This window comes from Colias croceus, chromosome 7 (genome assembly GCF_905220415.1).
Source record: "Colias croceus chromosome 7, ilColCroc2.1".
NCBI lineage: Eukaryota > Metazoa > Arthropoda > Insecta > Lepidoptera > Pieridae > Colias > Colias croceus.
The window spans coordinates 3,874,325-3,894,244 of NC_059543.1; the positions used below are offsets into that span (position 1 = coordinate 3,874,325).

General features: G+C 31.2%; 1 protein-coding gene across 1 annotated transcript in view; it reads left to right on the top strand.

Moving 5' to 3' along the window:
• Positions 1-286: 286 nt before the first annotated feature.
• LOC123692990 (tachykinin-like peptides receptor 99D) overlaps positions 287-19,920 on the top strand; it is a 59,595-nt gene continuing 39,961 nt past the window's right edge. The window contains exon 1 of the mRNA XM_045637855.1: positions 287-619. The gene's annotated coding sequence lies outside the window, so the exon portion shown is untranslated. The remainder of the gene's footprint in view (positions 620-19,920) is intronic.

Below are 19,920 nucleotides of genomic sequence, written 5' to 3' on the forward strand. Positions count from 1 at the left end.
TAAAATAATATAAATAAACTTGAAAGACAAGTGACATGAGATTAGATAAGATGTAAATTTTGTTTAAATATTTCAGTCAAAAAATAAATAAATATTATGATATGTTCAAAATAGAATGCACAGCCGAGTTATTTATCAGGAAGTATCCTTCAAGTTCAAGTGCATTTACGTTTGCGCGAAACATACAAACAGAGAAGAATCTCAAATGTGCCGTCTAGCCGTTGGCGGGTGCCGGGTGCGTCATGTACCCGCGACAGTTTAGTTTCTCTCCGACTTTACGCGATCACGGCTGCAAACACAGGCTGCCTGCAAATGTTGCGCGCTGTCGTAGCAAATTAAAAAAATAAACTTACATTATCTGTGGCGCATAATTAATGGCGGGAAAACAATTTATTTTCACGTTTACTTGTCATATCGAGTAGTAAACTTTTTGAAATTAGTACGTCTTAAATAAAGTTTAGTGTTGTTTAAATTTGCATAGTTTTAAAGTTTCAGTATTGATAATGGTATTTCATGCGTGTAAAATGTTGTTGTTGTATTAATAAAAATTAAATATTGAATTTTAAAATGAATTAGTTGCTTATGATTGTATAAGAAGATATAGTGTTCACACCCAAGGGTAAGTTGCTTTCATTTATTGAAATAAATATTATATTTAAAAACAAATAATTACTCGTATAATGAATTTTTTAAAAATTTTCTTCTTCGTTAGGATAAATTTTTAAAGTACATATTATAATGGTAAAGCCGGATACTCGCGAGTCGTAAAAAAAGCGGAATTCCTTTAGAGGTAGGTATATGAAGAATGCTGAATATTAATAATTTGAATTATACGGCGCGAAATATATGTATTAATAAAATAAGATCGTTGAGTAGGTACTTTCGTTTAAGATTTAAAATTCCGCGAGTGTGAAAACTGAAGAAAGTTTAAATTGTCCGGAATCAGCGGGCGAATTTCTCCGCAATAATAATAATAATAAAAAACATTGTTTACTTATTTAAGCATTAAGCTACATATTTATCCATTAATCTTAATGACATGGAAACATTTAAATTATTAAATAATCACTACATAGTATAAAACAAAGTCGCTTTCTCTGTCCCTATGTCCCTTTGTATGCTTAAATCTTTAAAACTGCGCAACGGTTTTTTATGCGGTTTTTTTAATGGATAGAGTGATTCAAAAGGAAGGTTTTAGTATATAATTTATTAGGTTTTAGACAAAGCGGGCGAAGCCGCGGGTGGTAAGCTAGTACAGTATAAAGAAAAGTGAAGTTAAATATAAATTCCAGAACAACCTTGTTTACAATTTAATACATTAATGTGATATATATTGTCTATTTTCCAAACAAACATACAAGTATTCATTAGGCCACTAAACACATGTGAAACTTTGTTCGCTCCCGATATACCTACGTCACAAGTTGCGGTTGAAATATTTATCAAGGCCTTGGTTAGTTTTATAAAGGAAATTCACCTATTTCGGAAGCGGATTATATTTCATTTGTTTCATGTTTAATAATATATTATAAAGAATTAAATCTAAAAGCATTTATTTTACATTGCGTTAATATTAATAATTCAAATCCTTTTCATCATAAAGGTACTGAATGAAATTTTAAAGAACAAATACTTAGGAAAACTTTCCGATATCCTAAGCTAAAAAATATTTTAAACTACAAAATTGAAAAATTATTATCTATCAACTCACTTGGTTTAAAATATTTGATAAATGTCTATTAATTCTAGAATCTTTATTTCTAGAAATTGGACGTGGTATCTACGTACGTATAATATGCGTTGTAATCAAATAGCTAGGTCAAATACTATGTTTGCGCCTACCTAGTGTGGAGTTAAATGTGCCATAATTTACTGCAGTACCAAACACAACTGCAGCGCTGATTTTCAGAAGTAATATCTAGTTGATCAGATTTTAACTGTATAAAATAAAACTAATTGATAGCCTTCTCCACATCGTTCTATATACATAGTAATTTTTAATATTAATTATAGTACCTTCGCTTCTCGTTCTAATTTAAAAATCGATCAAGTAGATTTTTACTTAAATCGTAACAAACAAGCAGAAAAAAAGCATACCACTTCTTACTATTATTACTTTTTAGAAATGTTTCAGCCATTCTTATATTTGAAGCTTTTCCATTTACCGTTCATAGAAAAATACATAATCATCAATTTTCAGGTTCATTTAGCGCACAAAGCTTTATTTTTCTTTGTCAGGACTTCAGGAGTTCATAAAATACTACTATTTTTATCAGAAAAGTCTTAATTAATAAGGTCAAAGTTCTTCTTACTCATATAAAAACGAGCGTCTTAAGAAATAAATTGGACTTTATGTCGGTAGGCCAGTACATTTTTTATCATAACTAGAATACCTAGAAAAATGAATAAAAACTTTTTAAACCATCTTTTGATGAACGTTAGGTACTTTAATGGCAAAATATTTGCGGTAGTCAATTACAAAATCACATTTGCTTCTAATCAAAGGCATTAATTAAAATAATCTAATCGTACAAATTGTCGTCCGATAGCCAATTTATGAATCCAAAATGATTGATTTATAGATAAAATGAACCTATTTTACGTAGAATTAATAAAATAGATAATGCGATTAATTATAAAAGATAAAAATAACTATTAATAAGATATCGTGATCAATCTTGCGTAATTTTTCTGCCAAAGCACTTTAATAGGTTCTACCTAACCTAAAAATACAGTATAGTATACAAAATTATAATATCTATCTTCAAGCCATATTTTTAAAATGAATAGAAATTACGGAAACTGGACGAGAATACAAGGAATCCGGATTCCTATCAAATCTGATAGGAATGACCGTTTTGTAGGTACTACAACAGCTTGATGTTAAAGCTTGAAATAATCTATTGTTTACATGCAGATACTACACCAACCAAAGCAGGAAACATAAGTAGGTAACAACAGTTCGTAATTGAAGTGAAACTTCTTTATCGGGGTTGGAAAAAAATTTAGTTAAAACATTTTTTCGTTGCGCGTGACATTTTTCAGTTACGCATCATCTTTTTCTTATGCCTACCACGCGGTATTTCTGTAAAGTTACATATATTAATTTTTTTTAAATAAGGTCAGAAAGAAGTTTCACTTCTTACGTGTGTACACTAGTACACGCACACATTTTTTTTATTATATGTAGATCACGAACCTACATTGGTTTTAACATTTTTTATACACTGCGGTAATGTTTTTTCAGTCCTGACGGATTTACGACGTCTGTGTTTTGTTTATTCTTATTTATTGATCGTTTATTTTATTTACGATCACCTAATTCCAATTAGTTCAACAAAGGAATTTAAATTAAATAGTTTTAACCGTCCACACTCGATAAATTGAGTTTTTTTGCTTTCATGCTAAATGGATTTTAAACTATAAGGTATAAATTTAGCACACAAAAGATATTAAAATAATTAAATATATTTTCATCCGAATCGGAACTAAGTCGTTCTATCGTTCTACACATGTTATAGGTAGGTACACGTGTTCTCTGGGAAGGAACTGTCTTCCTTAACACAGGATTTTCCTATCTAGGAAGACAGAGCCTCACTGTAATTATACTGTATTAACTCAATAAATATATTTTTATTTTTATTTTATTTTTTTATCGGAAGTTAAGTTGAGCGTTGATTTTGTTAAAAATTTGTTAGTTTTCCATTAACATCCATAAGGATTTCAAAGAATAAAATATATAATATTAAATAAATAAATTAAATTACCGAGAATGTTCTCTTTTTATGTGGTTTAAAATTTGGAAATTGATTTTTTCACAATCTATACAGTAATAAATAAAATACGTCGATGTGAAAAAAGTAAAATATTAAATAATGAGCAGATAATAAAATTAAGCCTTATCCTAATATAGCGATTTTTAGATGTACATTTAAAATTTTTCTGTTTTAGATTTTCTGAATGCGAATTTATTTACGAACTAGCTTCCGCCCGCCACTCCGTCCGCGCGGGTGTCGGTCTTCGCGTGGATGGTTTATTTCTCCATTTTGAGTAACTCTGACAATGACATCTAATTAATATCTATAGGACCCAAATACGGCTAGGCCTATAATAATACGCAACGTGTGTTCGCGGTTCTACAGAACAACGTCTATGGATAAAACTGAAAAATTAATTTAATTTTTATTCTACGTATTTTTCCAGGATAAAAAGTATCCTATTTTACGCCCAGGATAATAAGGTATAATTATACAAAATTTCATCGAAATCGAACCACGTGATGTCTTCACATACAGACAGACAGACAGACAGACAAAACTTTTTTTAAACACATATTTGGGTTTGGTATCGATCCAGTAACACCCCCTGCTATTTATTTTTTCAAAATTTTTAATGTACAGAATTGACCCTTCTACAGATTTATTATATCTATACATATTATACAAACTCAAATATGTGATTAAAAAAATTTTTGTCCGTCTGTCTGTCTGTCTGTATGTTCAGGCATCACGTGAAAAGTAACGGTTCGATTTCGATGAAACTTGGTATAATTATACCTTATTATCCTGGGCATAAAATAGGATACTTTTTATCCCGGAAATATACGTGGAAAAAAATAAATCTTAATTTTTCCGCGCGGACGGAGTCGCGGGCGGAAGCTAGTGTATAGATAAAAAATAGTAGTGGCTAAGTACTGTAATTTTGCAATCTCGAAGAATGATGTAAAGGTGGACGTGCCAAATTTATATGCGGTCATTGAAATGTGGCCAAGGATCTTATCACAATAAAATGGATCAAACGATTACGATTTGAACTGAAAATTTTATACATTTTTATGCGAATACAAAAAACAAACTATAAAATTCTATTTCAATGCATTTAAATAATAATAATAAATACATAATAATATTTTAATTCCAGATATTTCATCCATATTTGTGTTAGTATACATTAATCTTAGAAACTATGTTAGTAATACGATTATAAAATTAAATTCCATACAAATTAAATTCAAACACAGATTAAAACCATTAAATATTATTCAAATTATCCATTATCCAATTATACTTATTGCATACAATGTAAATTTGCCCACCGCTTAAGGAATGGTCCGTCTACTTTCTCAATTAATGTCTTCAGAATACCATTGGAACTCTCACGCATTCTCCTCATCATAGATGCTGCCCTTTTCCTCATTATCGCGAAAAAATCGTCGGTCTGGCAATTGGCAAACATTCTGAGACGCGCTACAGAAGCGTGGAAGCCCCAACAGTACTCTGAAGCCATTGTTATATTGTACACGAAGGACATTGTAAGCCCGCCGCGTAAAAGATAGCCACAGACTGCAAGTATAAATTAATGTTTGGCAGTACGCCTTAAATAAAGTTATTTTAGCCTGTGGCGAGCAACGAGCAAATTTTCGTGCGAGCATATTGCAGCGGACTGCCAATGCCCTACGCTCCCTCTCAATATCTTGTATATCATTCATATCTTCTGTCACAATATTCCCTAGATATTTAAACTCTCCTACTTGTTTAAGAGGACTGCCATTAATATACACAGGTGGTTTGTCATGTACAGGGACTCCCTTACTTTTAAACACAAGAAGTTCGCATTTTTTTACATTATATTCTAGACCGTGCGAAGCTGCATATGACTCACAAATTTTAATGAGCTGCCTGAGAGCACCAATTGATGGACTCAGCAAGACCATATCATCCGCGTAACTAAGATTATTTATAGTTAGTCCATCGATAGAACACCCGATACCAGTCTTGCTGAGTTCATCAATCAGCTGGTTCACATATATGTTAAAAAGTGTCGTAGACGTCAGGCCGCCCTGTCTAAGGCCGCACTCTAACACATATCTATCAGAATACTCCCCCGCCCATCTGACTGAGTTAAACTGGTTGTTATACCAATATTGCAACACTCTAACAATCTCAAAAGGAACTTCAAGGTATCTTAGTTTTTCCCATAGCTTTTCGTAAGAAACACGATCGTAAGCCTTAGACAGATCAAGAAAAGCTGCGTAAACAGGTGTCTTCCTGTCTGTGTAATATTTCACAGTCTGTTTTAATGTTAATATAGCATGCTCTGTGGAAAGGCCGTGCCTAAACCCAAACTGCGCATCGTTAAAGTTTACACTGCGTATTTAAGCTGCGTAAGCTCGAGCCAGAATAGAAACAAGTGATAATAATTGATACATAAGTAGGCATACTTTTATTCGTTCTTCAAATAAATTACTCTACCTTTAATTGGCCTAACACGCAGGTAACTACTTAGTTTCGAGCAGTTACCTTTAATACCTATTCTGTATTAAGCTTTATTTCAGAAATTCTTGACGATGCATTTCACTTACAGTTTAATAATAATGAATAGAATATGTATATTAAAATATTATCGTTCTTCCAAATTTCAGAATTAGGAGCAAAACAGATAAACAATTAAACATATGTTTTGATAACAAACATACTATTGCCATTTGGCTGAGTGAGAGCTTGAAGCTCCACAATTTTGTTGACACATTAGCTAAAGTTATTCACATTGCTATGATATCAAGATACGAAGAAATCTTAAGTAGTTTATTTAAGTAAAAACCCTCCCAAAATTTACATACTTACATAAGACAGGCATTGTTTGGATAAAGTTACGTAAATATTAAACGCACATGGTGAACCAACATCACGTGTACGATTTTAAGTAGCTTGTAGTGAAACACGTGCGTGTCTCTTTTCATCAGATTATAATAATTACGAATTAATAGGGGTAGATGGAAGTCAATTCTTTTACTTAAATTGAGTACTGTTTATATACATCTATAAATACCAAGGTGGGTACAATAGTTCCGAACTTTATATTTATATGAAGCTAATAATAATGAAGACTGTTGCGACAAAATACCTATTTTCATTTGAGTACCTATTTGATAAACAAACGATCGGGGATGATTAACTTTTAATTAAACTCTTAGGATATTCATCGATACTATTAGTCTTGTGGACAAGCGGATTGACTAGGTCGCTATTTAAATGTTAGTTTAACGATGAGGGCTTAGATGTTATAAATCCATGAAGATATTTTAAAGTTTGAAAAGTTATAAGAGAAACAAAATATTTGAGTTGGAATAAGTAAAGGGGACGAAATCGATAAATGGATCAGGTGCTTGAAAATCTAATTTAGAAAATATTCTAGAGTGGCGACTGGGGTATCGAATGGAAGAGTTTGATAATTGATTTGAACTCCGTACAAGGAAAAACCGTTATCAAAAGAAATTGGTTCATCACGAGATTCCTGATGGACGTGGAGTACTAAGAATTTTTATTAGAATTTAAGAGTCGCTTTCACATGAATAATTATTTTGTTAGATAACATTAAAACCAATCAATTGAATAGGTAAATAATATAAGTTTTATTATAGATTGGATTATGATGAGATAAGTATATCAGATGGTAATATGTAGTCCCTTCTTAATGTAAACAATATTCTTATAATAATTAATTATAAATTAATTTTACAAAAAACAACTGATTAGGCACCTCTATAACAGTTCTATTGGCATCTTATTAAACGTAATCGGTCTCTAGAAGTTCAATCGAAAATCCTGTTTTCGTTACTTAGTTTTTTTTTATTTATTATCAGAAACAATAATGTTTACAAAAATATAAGTGTACAGTTGTGACTTAAAAAACCACTGAGGTTTATAGTGATGTTCGTATTTATATAATGACAATTTCGGTTTAACTGATTAACAATTCCTATAAGTAAAGACTAAATAATGTTTACATAATAATATGAAGACACATTTTATAACTTTACTATACATAACTACAATTAGGCTATATAATAATATAGTTTATGTAACATAACTTAGATTATTTGTATCCACTTTTATAAATACAAAAATATTTTTATACACAAGAAGTATTTGATTGCGTCTTTCCTGGTATTAACTATGTAGGGTCATTGCGCCTGTTCGCGTCCACCTGCCTATTCGCGTCCATTTTGCGGATATCTTTTAGAAAATTCACGAAAATAAGTATACTTTATGTAAAATTGTAATAAGAAAAATTTCCGATAATACCTCAATGTATAAGAGACATGCACACATATTCAAAATATGCCTGCGCACCGCCTATCCTATTTAAAAAAAATATTTAATTTTGGCTATTAAACGAGAGAGCTAAAACGCGCGGGATTTTGAGAAAAAAATAGTGCGCAGGGTCGCGTTTGACGGTAAGTATCTTATTGTTAAATGTGAATTTTTGAATATGTAACTGTTTCTTTGCTTTGCTAACAAAACATGGAATAGTATGGATTATAAATAAGCTTATTTCTTTTACAATTAATAGCTAAAATAAGGTGGACGCGAATTACTACACCGAATTTGTACAACTTCCATTTTGCGTCCACGGTGGGCGCAAACTATACCTGTAGTGCATAACAATAGAACATATTGCGTCCACATTGTTTTTCATTACGTAGCAATGAATTGTTTGTTAAAATATGTAATTTAAAATAGATTGTAAATTTTTGACTAAGACCACAAGTTGATAATTTAAATTTTCATTCAAATTAGCAAATTTTTATGCTATTTTTCATTTTAAAATGGGTATTCTAAGAATGAGACTAGTATTTTTGAGAATGAGAGTCTGTGGTTAAGAAAATAATATACAAAAGAGAAATTTAATTCTTTAGAAACTAAAAAATAGGGTAGGTAGGTAATCTTAATAGAACTGATTATTATTTATTTACATAACGTAACTTTGTTTTTTGTTAATTTTTGGTTCTAATAATGATGAGAAGATAAATATAATTAAGTTTTTCCAGTTTCCTTACACAGTGAATTATATTAATAATAATGTTGATTTTAGGGTTCCGAAGTTCCGAACCTAGAAAGGAAAAACCGGAATCCTTGTAGGATCACTTTGATATCCGTCCGTCTGTATGTCCGTCTGCCGGTCTGTCTTTCTGTCAAGACCCTTTTTCTCAGTAACGCGTAGAGGTATAAAGCTGAAATTTATTTTGAATACTCAAGTCTACGGTCCCTTGAAGCAGTGAAAAAATCAAACTTATAAGCCAAAGCAATCAAAAGATACAGCCGTTTATGCTGCCAATTTTCGCAAATTTCGACATTCGCAAGGGAATCAAAATTCAAAACCTACAGGGTACTTTACGTGAACACAGACACTTGAAGTTTGGTGCGAAGCAACGTCTTATAGCACAAATAAGGGAAACATTGAAAAAATAATCATTTACAGTTAAAACATATAAAAAAAGACAGGTTAATACGGAACCCTCGGTATGCGAGTCCCACTCGCATTTGGCCGGTTTTTATTAAATAACTGTATTCGTAAATAAATAATTTATTAAAATCTAATTTTTATTTGCATTTATCTGATAAAATATCACCCAATACATTCTTAATTCCTTTTCTAAGCTGGTGGACGCGAACTGGTCCACGGGTGGACGCAAAAAGGCATTTTTGGACGCGAACTGGGTAAAACGCCAAATTCTGCTATTTGTCTAGATAAATAAAAACCACATGATATTTCCAACACAATTGAAAGTAAATCTTAAAATAGACTATGTAATGAACACGTTACATAAATTTTGCGTTGAAATTTGTTCTGGAACATTTTTATTTTCTCCTTCAGACTTAACAACTGCACTAAGTGGACGCGAACTGGCGCAATTACCCTAGGTAGTTGATAGTAGTAGTGATGGATGTATTTCTTCCACGTAGATAGGTTGTAGCACATGTGAAAAGAAATTCCTAAGTCATGTTGCATTTGCAGTTTTCGTTTAGGTATCGGGCAAGCGACTCAGAATATAGTTGATAAAATAAATGAATAAACTGTAATTTTTCTTGTAACTGTAAGGATAAGTACTAACTCTAAAATCAAGAAATTGACATATGGTTAGGGAGCCAGGTGCAAATTTGGTTAATTATTTCCTCTCAAGAGATAATTCGTCAGACGCATCAGAGTATAGTATTATAAAGCCTCGTGAACGTCAGCTGGCGCTCGGTTGGGGGGGGGGTGGTGGTGAGCGGTTGTAGCCTCCCACGCACGTAGAAAAAAAAATACATTCCTTCATTTCCTCTCAGCTAAAAATTTGTCAAATTGTAGCTAACCCAATATTTCAACGAAAAAAAATAATCAGCTGGTTAAAACATGGTGTATTATACGTCAGCTGGTGTCTCGAACATGAAAAAAATAAAATTATTTTCCGTGATTTCCTCTCAAACAAAAATTTACCTGATGATAGCTTATATGCAACTGTGGATAAATATATAGGTCAGCTGGCTGTATCTGGGTGGAAAAACCGTCAGCTGATACTTTGAAAGTTATTACATAGGAGTTAGACAGAAGCATCTATTGCCAATTTATATGCATCAACTGACTAGGTCTTCTTCAACATCGGTTTGCATCAACTGACTGATATTAACAATCAGCTCACAAATTTTCATCTGAGATGAATTAACGTATCTTTAATTATTATCGTTATTTTTAAAAATTCAAGCAACACACGCTAGCATAATATAGACAGTAATAAGGCACTTGGAGGTGGTTAGTTGTGCGCATGATCGGGGTACTACGTACATTCAGCCACATCGGTAAACATGTTTTTACAAATATTATAAACTGAATTTATAAATAACTATCATATCATCCAATTCACATAACTAGGTACCTAAAAGTGTAACAAATATGAAATAACCCACTAAAAACATTAGTTAACTATAATTTTTATTAAAAAAATAATAGTAAAATATATAATTAATAAAGTTATTACCTATCTTTTACGGGGACTTATGTTGATGGAATTCCACGTATCTCGATTATTTTGTTAATGTCTCATTATATTCGAGACACCAGCTGACGTATAATACACCAAGCTGTAACCAGCTGATTATTATTTTTCGTTGAGATATTGGGTTAGCTACAATTTGACAAATTTTTAGCTGAGAGGAAATGAATGAATATACTTTTTTTTCTTACGTGCGTGGGAGGCTACAACCGCTCACCCCCCCAACCGAGCTCCAGCTGACGTTCACGAGGCTTCATAATACTATACTTTGATGCATTTTACTAATTACCGCTTGAGAGGAACTTGGTCATAAAATCTGCTTCTGGCTCCCGGACCAATAGTCCATCATGAACGTTTCATGTTTTTATCATCTTCATTTTATTATAACTTTGAGAACCATGAAATAACTAGGAATTATTTCATGGTTATTGCCAACATCTTCAATTTGTTTTGGGGGCAATTGGATATAAATTGAATTGATATTTCGGATTGACAGTAGGAAGTTTTGTAAACTCAATCAATTCAGTTTGCATCAAAATAACTTACAAACTGTTTGGTGTTTGACTTCATATAAGTTAGGAACGTTATTTTGGTTAATATTTACTGAGTTGGAATGTACACCGCGCACACACAGTCACAAAATTGTTATACGAGGAGATCTGATATAAACTGATTTATTTTTTAGTGTGAAGGGATTCAAATGAAGAAGGGTTTTGTTTGTCTTATCTCACACAAAACACCAAACCTACTGGAAATATAGTGCCAATAATACGATCTGACGGTAGCGTTACTGAAGGTGGTGCGAGCGTGACCTCATTCGTATAACAAAGCTTGTTTTATTTCCACCGTTGAAAGTACTTTTTCGTGTAGGTTGATTTAATTAAATTAATGTGTCGTTGTTGCACCATTTGTTTAAAAATATACGTGATGCTAACATTTAGAATTTTTTGTTTAATTTAGAATTTGATCATGCATTATTTGGCTGCTACTTCTTTTAATTGTCCGTTAATCATTTCAAAATTAATGATGATGAGTGTATTAACAAAATAGATAGAATATACTATAATATAAACCAATTTTACACACGTCTATTTCAATAGCGATTGTGAAAACTTCCAGAATTATTTTAAAGTTACTTCTTGTGAATATTCGCAAACATCGTTATCTGTTGGTTCTTCGTAACAGCAAATTCAACCTCAAGTTGTTCCATATCAATATTGAGATGAAAGGATATGGCATCAGAAAATTGAGTTTGTTGTAAATTGTATCACTCATACGTATGTAACAATAGAATTCAGAGTATTAGATAGACCGATGTAAGATTTCTAAGACAAACTTAAACATGCAACAGTGTTAAGTATTCTCCTAAATATTATAAAACTTGCTGCTGACCGTGACTTTGTTCGTGTGGTTAAAGGGAATTCCCATGGAAAACAGATGTTTCGTCCCACCAAAGGGTAGCCTCTTAATCAATTATTCAATTATATAACTACTAGTTTACCGCCCGCGGCTTCGCCCGCTTTGTCTAAAACCTTATAAATTATATACTAAAACCTTCCTCTTGAATCACTCTATCTATTAAAAAAACCGCATCAAAATCCGTTGCGTAGTATTAAAGATTTAAGCATACAAAGAGACATAGGGACAGAGTAAGCGACTTTGTTTTATACTAATATGTAGTGATAGTGATATTCAGACAGTAAAATCTTACCATAAAAAGGTAGTTACAATTATGATTGTTAAAAGATAAACGAGGAATAGAACGAAAGAAAATAAGTATACCTTTAGCAACGGATAACGGATTGCCAAATACAAAAGTAAAATCAATTTTCTTAAAAATGTTGTTAAAGATGTTTCTTATTGATCACTTTATACGAATACGATCATAATCATCAATATTTCTTTCTATTAAGACTCGTCATCGCACTATCATAATTATTTAAGCTAGGAAAATATTTAATATGGAAATAATCTTCTTATTATATTTATTTGGGCCAAAGATTTGTAAGCGAGAAGAAGAAGAAAAGAAGCTTTAAACTTAAAAAGTATTTATTTATTATTATTATATTATTTTTAAACGCGCATTGGTCGCATATGATTAACAAATACAATTGATTAAACGAATTAATAAATAGTAAGAAATAAATAAAAACAGCATACGTAGACACTGAAGGATATAAAAACCATTCGACCAGTGACGTCATCGAAACAATGCCGTTGAAATATTCGAGTCATTTATCAGTAAGTGGCCCTCAAAAGGCAGCCCAAAATACTTTTCATGATGTGACGTGTTCAGTGTCCATACCAACGTTAGGGAGTTCTTTCATCGTAAATAATATTTTATCTAACTAGGTGATCTTATTGCTTTGATGAGAACTTAAGGCTTGTTCATGAAAGTTACATTACTTACAATTTATCTTCAGTCATCCGCAAAATGGATGTTTTCTTCCGAAATCCTTTATCGATTCCTAAGCTGGCTAAGCCTATTGAGAGGCTTTGAATTACTTTCAGAATCCATTCTTCACATTATCGCCCCAATAAGTTATTAAATGTTTTGATACTTTTATAAGTTCGGCTTTTATCATTTCCGACTTCCGAAGATTATTTTATGTCTTTCCATTTCTTTCAATTGTTGGAGTATCCTTTATAATATATTAGTTGTCTTTTTTAACGTTAAAATTTGAAGCTTATAACATTTAAGTAGATATATTATCTACTAGGTATCAGTTATGTTTTGCCTTTTATAAAATAAATATCAATCTATATAATTCAGAACTGCAACTATTAAAAGCAGGATTTTTTCTCACTCTTTGAAACCAAATATTTTAGTTTGAAAAGAGTTAAAAATACCTCAATTTCGTCCATAAAGAATACGCGTCTATCAAACAAATTCTTCATGTTGCTAACACGTGATCAAAGCTTTGCGTGCCGCAGAATGAAATTGTTATTTCGTAATATCGAATTGTCTGTCGAATGTGAACGATATTAGAAACACATTTTCACCAATTTAGTGTCAAGGGAAATTTCATTTAACACACAGTTTGAATAACGTGCATTGACTTCGATTCAAAAAGCTTAGTGATCTTTCGAAAATTAATTGAAAATGTGAATGGAAATAAAGATTTAACAAGTTACTTTTAACTATTGTAGGATGATTTTGAAAATAGTGCCTACTTACCATAACGAAGGATATACAATAGGATAAAATTATGCAAAATATAAAGGTTAGAATAGATTTACAATAATTTATAGTATTTGCTGGGTAGAGAACCCTTTTTCCGAAGTAATTACCTATTGATTGAATATTTTATAAACACTCATCGTTATTACTGAAAGGTCTACTAAATGGGATAGGAAGAATTAGTTGAGACCAAGCTTGAGTCGGACTTAATGGCGGATAAGGCGCAGGTATATGGTGACAATTTCAATGAGTCTCAGATCTTAGCTTGGTCTGAATGTATATATAATATCTACGTAATACGTATTGATAGAAATTAAACCTTTGCTATAGAAAGTGTGTGTTACCGAAAATGTTGTTAGTATGTTAAGAAAGAAAATAGGAAATTACAATATATTACATTTTCTTTAATAGCAAACTTGCTATTGGTTGTCATGATTATTAATTATATTGCCTTAGCTTTAAATATAACAAATACTTATAATAAAAAAAATGTTACACACGTTACGTATAATGTAGGTATTCCAACAAACAACAACATTTCTTTATAAATATAGGATAAGTCTGTCAAGTATGAGAAGGCTTCACATTCTTTTGACATTAATACGGCGTCTACATGATTCCGTATAATAATTCACATTTTGCAACAGCTTATTGGAAGTACTTGGGTACAACATGGTAAAAGGTTTATCATTTCTTGTTTATAAAAAGCATAAATCAATGAAAAATCTCTTTTATAAATTCAAAATTGAATTACCGGATATTTGTATCTTCTATTTAGTAGAAAGAAATGGATCCTAACAACTTTCATTAATATTAAAACCTCTATTCCAATGTGGATGGATGCTTCTTAATAGTTCAGGCGGCAACTTCAACGTATTCCGATGAAATTTGTAATGCAGATAGTTTAAACTGTTTTAACATATTGGAAAGTTTATACAGCGGGCCAACGGGCGCATTAAATTACCGGAATTATTATATAATTGGATATAGCCTATTAGAATAATTTGATTTGTTCACTGATTAGAAATAATGCCGGAATATTTAGCCAAACGACCAAAAGTTAAACAAATGATCGAATAACAAGCCCATTATTTCATGAAGATTGCGACGTTAACGGTCTTCTGATGAGCCACTCATTGAAAACAATAACATGACATGTCTATTTTCTCGCTGGCCGTTACTAATTTACCCCAGTATTAGAACCAAACATCCTTCATAGCTTCTAATACGAAAGAACCTTTCTATAAGAAATAGTGATAATGATTTTCTTAATTTGTTTGCGGATTAGATTCGTATTTAATGATAAATAAATGTGTGGAATCTGTATAACGGGTGTAATCCTAACCTGTCTTTTAAATAATGTGTTTAAATTTCCAAAAACATATAAAGCTCTCGTTAGAGTTAATATTCCCTTGCCGCTTAAATATATAAGAGTATTTATGCCTCTCCTGATCCCATCAAGGTTACAAAAAGTATTCAAATTAAATTTTGTCGACGATTTGCTCAAATAATTAAACGTTTTAGAGCTATATATGATAAACCTCCTTTTGTGTTCCTATTTTGGTGTCTATCAAACCATTTACACATAATTTTTTTTACGTGGCGCATGACTTATAAGGCTCTATCCTATTGTTATATTGTTCCTGCAAAATGTGGTGGTATGTACCTATATTAACAGTTATTTATGTCCACGTGTCTCATTTAATAGTTGCAATTGTTCGCATGATGAATGAAATAAGATGATTTTTACTAACGCAAATGAAGGCAAAGTTTTGCGAAGGAAAAAAGGCGAAGCTTCACACATAGATGAAACTTTAATTGCCAATGTTAAGATATGGTTAAATAACATATTATGACACATTAATTTAATTTAATAATTTAATCTTCAATTTTATGATTATCGAACTGTCTAAACGATTAGTATTGTTTCTCCTTATATAAACATGAATAATATTTCATCATAATAAGGAATAAAAATATCTACTGTTCTACTCTCTACTTTTATTTATAGTAGTGAGTACCAACCTACCTATAATACAATTTGCAGACGACACTTTCTTTGAATTCATTTAAATTAAAAATAGAAACATAATAAAAGTTAATATTAGATTGATAAAATTTTTTACGAGTAAAAATAATTTATGTTCTATATTTAGTTGCATATCTTTAAAGTTCCCTTAAATTTAATCATTTTGTTTTCAGTATTACTGCTTTTAATGAATTGGTTTCTGCATATTATTTGGTTCATGTTTATTAATGAAATGGGGATAAAATATCTAGCCGGCCAGACCTTTAGGAATTTAATATATCTTAGGACATAATGAACAACCTCTCTAGTATTACATACCATATTAAACCTCTAAATCGGTGTATGCAGAAATAAAAAAGCAATACTGGAGATTACGCTATATAATAATGTACTCTACACAAATAACTATTGTCTGAATATTACTTTTGTACCTATCACTTGAATTATTGCAAACGATCGTTATGTTTATAAAGTTCCTTCAAGCTTCGTGTTTTAAAATTGTGCATTTTCATCATTGCGTGATTTTCAAACATTAATATTATGAGCTAGAAGCTTGTACCTACTAGATATTTTTATGTTAACTTGCGTCCGTAAAAGTCTTAAATAATATATTGATGTCACTACATATTCGAAGGGAAAATAGCAAGTCATACTACCAATTATGTATTACAAGACGAGACGTTATGATAACACGATAGGTAAAAAGTTGTTCTAATCTATGGGCACAATATTAATTGCTATTATCAATTTTGGTATTAAGATGATGCATGCTATTTGTAGATGTGGTTATCAAGAATTTGTGACACGCAATGAGTCACATTTCTAAAGAGGTTATTATTACGCCCTCAAAATTAATTCAATAATATTAAACTCGTAGCAATGTATTACAATTTGTTATTCATACGTTATCACATTCTGAGAGTAGGTAATCTTTACCAAGATTTTTCTCAATTTTTACATATTGGATAACTCATATTACATAACATGAATTCTTAAGCCACTAAGTTGAGAAGACTGTATATAAATTATTTAAAAACAAACCTAGATTTATTGCTTTTAAACTTTATTCATAAGAAATCTGATAAAAGAAAGAAAATAAATTTTGCTAAGGAAACTGTAACATCTTTAGAAAAGCATAATAAATTAAGCTCTTGTTTTTTCTTTGCAATAATACCTACGGCAAGAGCCTAGTCTTTTAAAGTCTGAAGAATTGTTGTGTATAAACCAAGAGATTTAATGCATTTTAGTCGTTATTCAATAAAGATGTATTACATAATGTAGTAGAGTGTACATGTGTAGTAGAGTAGATCGTTCCTCTCTACGCGATATTCAATAACATTTCTTATTAAAGTAGTTATCAATATAAACTTATATTTGCATCAATTGAAAACATATTGAATTTCAAAGTTTATTCAGAATGCATTCACAGCAGGGGTATAAGGAAGATCGGTATCTCTAGGTGATAGGAAATTCGCTAAGCACATTTCCTTTCGACATCACAATACGCCTCACTTCAATTCAGTGATCAAGAGATTCAAGAACGGATTACATTTCCTACTTAGTTTGTATACCGGAGCATAAAATTTAGATCATTTTATAAAGTAAGTTACCTTAGAAACTTAGATACTTGCTAGTTTGCTTGCCGCCCGTGAGTACGCCCGCGTAATTCTAAATCAAAGGAAATTGCTATAGGAATGTGATGTTTCACCGCAGTAGAAAGTAGCGTATTTCGATCTCTGTGCTCCTACATATCCCCAGACACAAAAATATCGTCATAAAATCGCTTCGTTGCATTGACAAAGAGAGGCATATAAATAAACGAAAAAACACACTTCCGCAGTCATAATATTAGTAAGAAATTAAGGATTCGACAGTAACATATTGCTACAAACTTTTTCTTATATTTAAATACCTATAAAATTAGATAAGATTTTTGTATTATAACTTTTCTTCACTCTTGATTAAATTTCTTGTAGCGATATAAATACGAACTCATGCTCAATAAAGACGCCTCAAAATGTAATCCATTAACTTGGACAATTTAGCTAATGCTCGGTTTGTGCCAATTCAAATTCATTGCGTACTCGATACAATTATAAACTTAGATAATATTGAATAACTTTAGATTTCTTATAACTTAATAAATTTCTTATAATTAAGCGACATGAACTTTTTAAGAAACAGAATTGAACAAAATTGATTTATAACATTATTAAATAAAAACTGTCTAGATTTCATAAATGTAGAATAGGTATGATTGCTATAAGCTCATTAAAAATTTAGTTCTTTTAACACGTTAAACACATACCTATATTAATGAAATTTTCGCTGAATTCGTACGTAGGTAAAATAATATATTTTACTATCTTTCCATTTATTATGAACTGATATTATTTGAACTTGTACAGGATACTGGAAAACTCGTGCAAATAGAGGATTGAAAAACCTGTTTACACAACGTTTATAACCCTTTCATATAGTTCGTTAAAATGTATAATTTAAGCGGTATTTGAATTCCATTTCTACGGAAAATACTTGAATATTACTTATATTATTAAATGAAAAATGTGTTATTTTTCAACCTTTTTTCAATACCTTATTTCAATGGAAAAAAAGAATCGCTTCTAATTTTCAGAAAATAGGTTGAACGACTGAACGTGTTACTTTTACACCTTTCTCTTAATTCTAGTGTCTGCTGAATAATAAGCTTGTAGAGAATGTTGGTTACTTTTACGTGATTTCATTGGCGAAGCATGACGATAAAGTAGAATTACCGTCATAAATTTAAAGTCACGCCAATGAAGACGACCATATTATTTTATTTTTCTAGTAATTTGACTTCTCTAGATTTTTATTATATGCAATATTATTACTTATTTTTAACCTGATTTTATCATTTACATTTCTGAATAATACTATTTGATGAAACTTATCTTTCTCGAACTATGACTGGACTTGGAAAGTATTTACTTAATAGGAGAGCTGTCTACGACTCGTAGAGAGTTCAATTACTAGGTATCTCGAACAGAGACTAAACCAATAATCTTACCATAAGAAGCAAATAAGAAGTAAATCTTTTTAATTTAAAGAGATTACTTACCCAAAATAAGACCGATACTATCAAGATTTTATGGAGAGAAGCTCTTGAAATCTTTTTGTAGTGTATCTTTTATTCAACAACTTATCGTGTGAGATCGAGTGCAATGAGCCTTGGAAACCCCATCTTTAATAGGGTACACTGTACTGTGATAAAACTGAAGATTGGTCGATAATAATGCTTTCATAAATAAGGATTTCTCCAATTGATAAAGCGAGTACGATATTTGTGAAGAATTACTCAATCATAAACTTCTTATATTTGGCTGAATGGCTTATACCAGTTCGTTGTAATTTTTCATATATTATGTACGTGATAAAATACACTTTAATTTGGATAACTTAAAGTAATATATAAAAATAGTTCAAATTGCGTTATAAGTAACACAATTTTAAAAAATGTAACATTTTGTAATGCAGTAATTTCAAACGGCCAATATTCCTAACTTCTCAACATCGAGTAGCGATTTTTTATAAGTATTATTGGATAACACGTAATATCTGCTAGCTCATATCCAGCTGATATTTTCTTTCCAAATAAAATGTGTTTTACATTATTCAGGCTTCTTATTAGGAAGAAGAATTGCAGTTGTAGGTACCTTTTTTTTATAGTGGAGAATGCATTTAGGCATACCCAGGGCACTCGGGGAAAGAGCCCTGGGTTATGTCGGACTCACCCTGCTGAGTGCAGGGACCTACCGAACTCCACTGTGTTCCGCCGTGCCGCTTTATTGACGGGGCCGCGGGTATTCGGTAGAACCGCGTCCGCGGACCCGTCAGCAGTTGTAGGTACCGAAAATC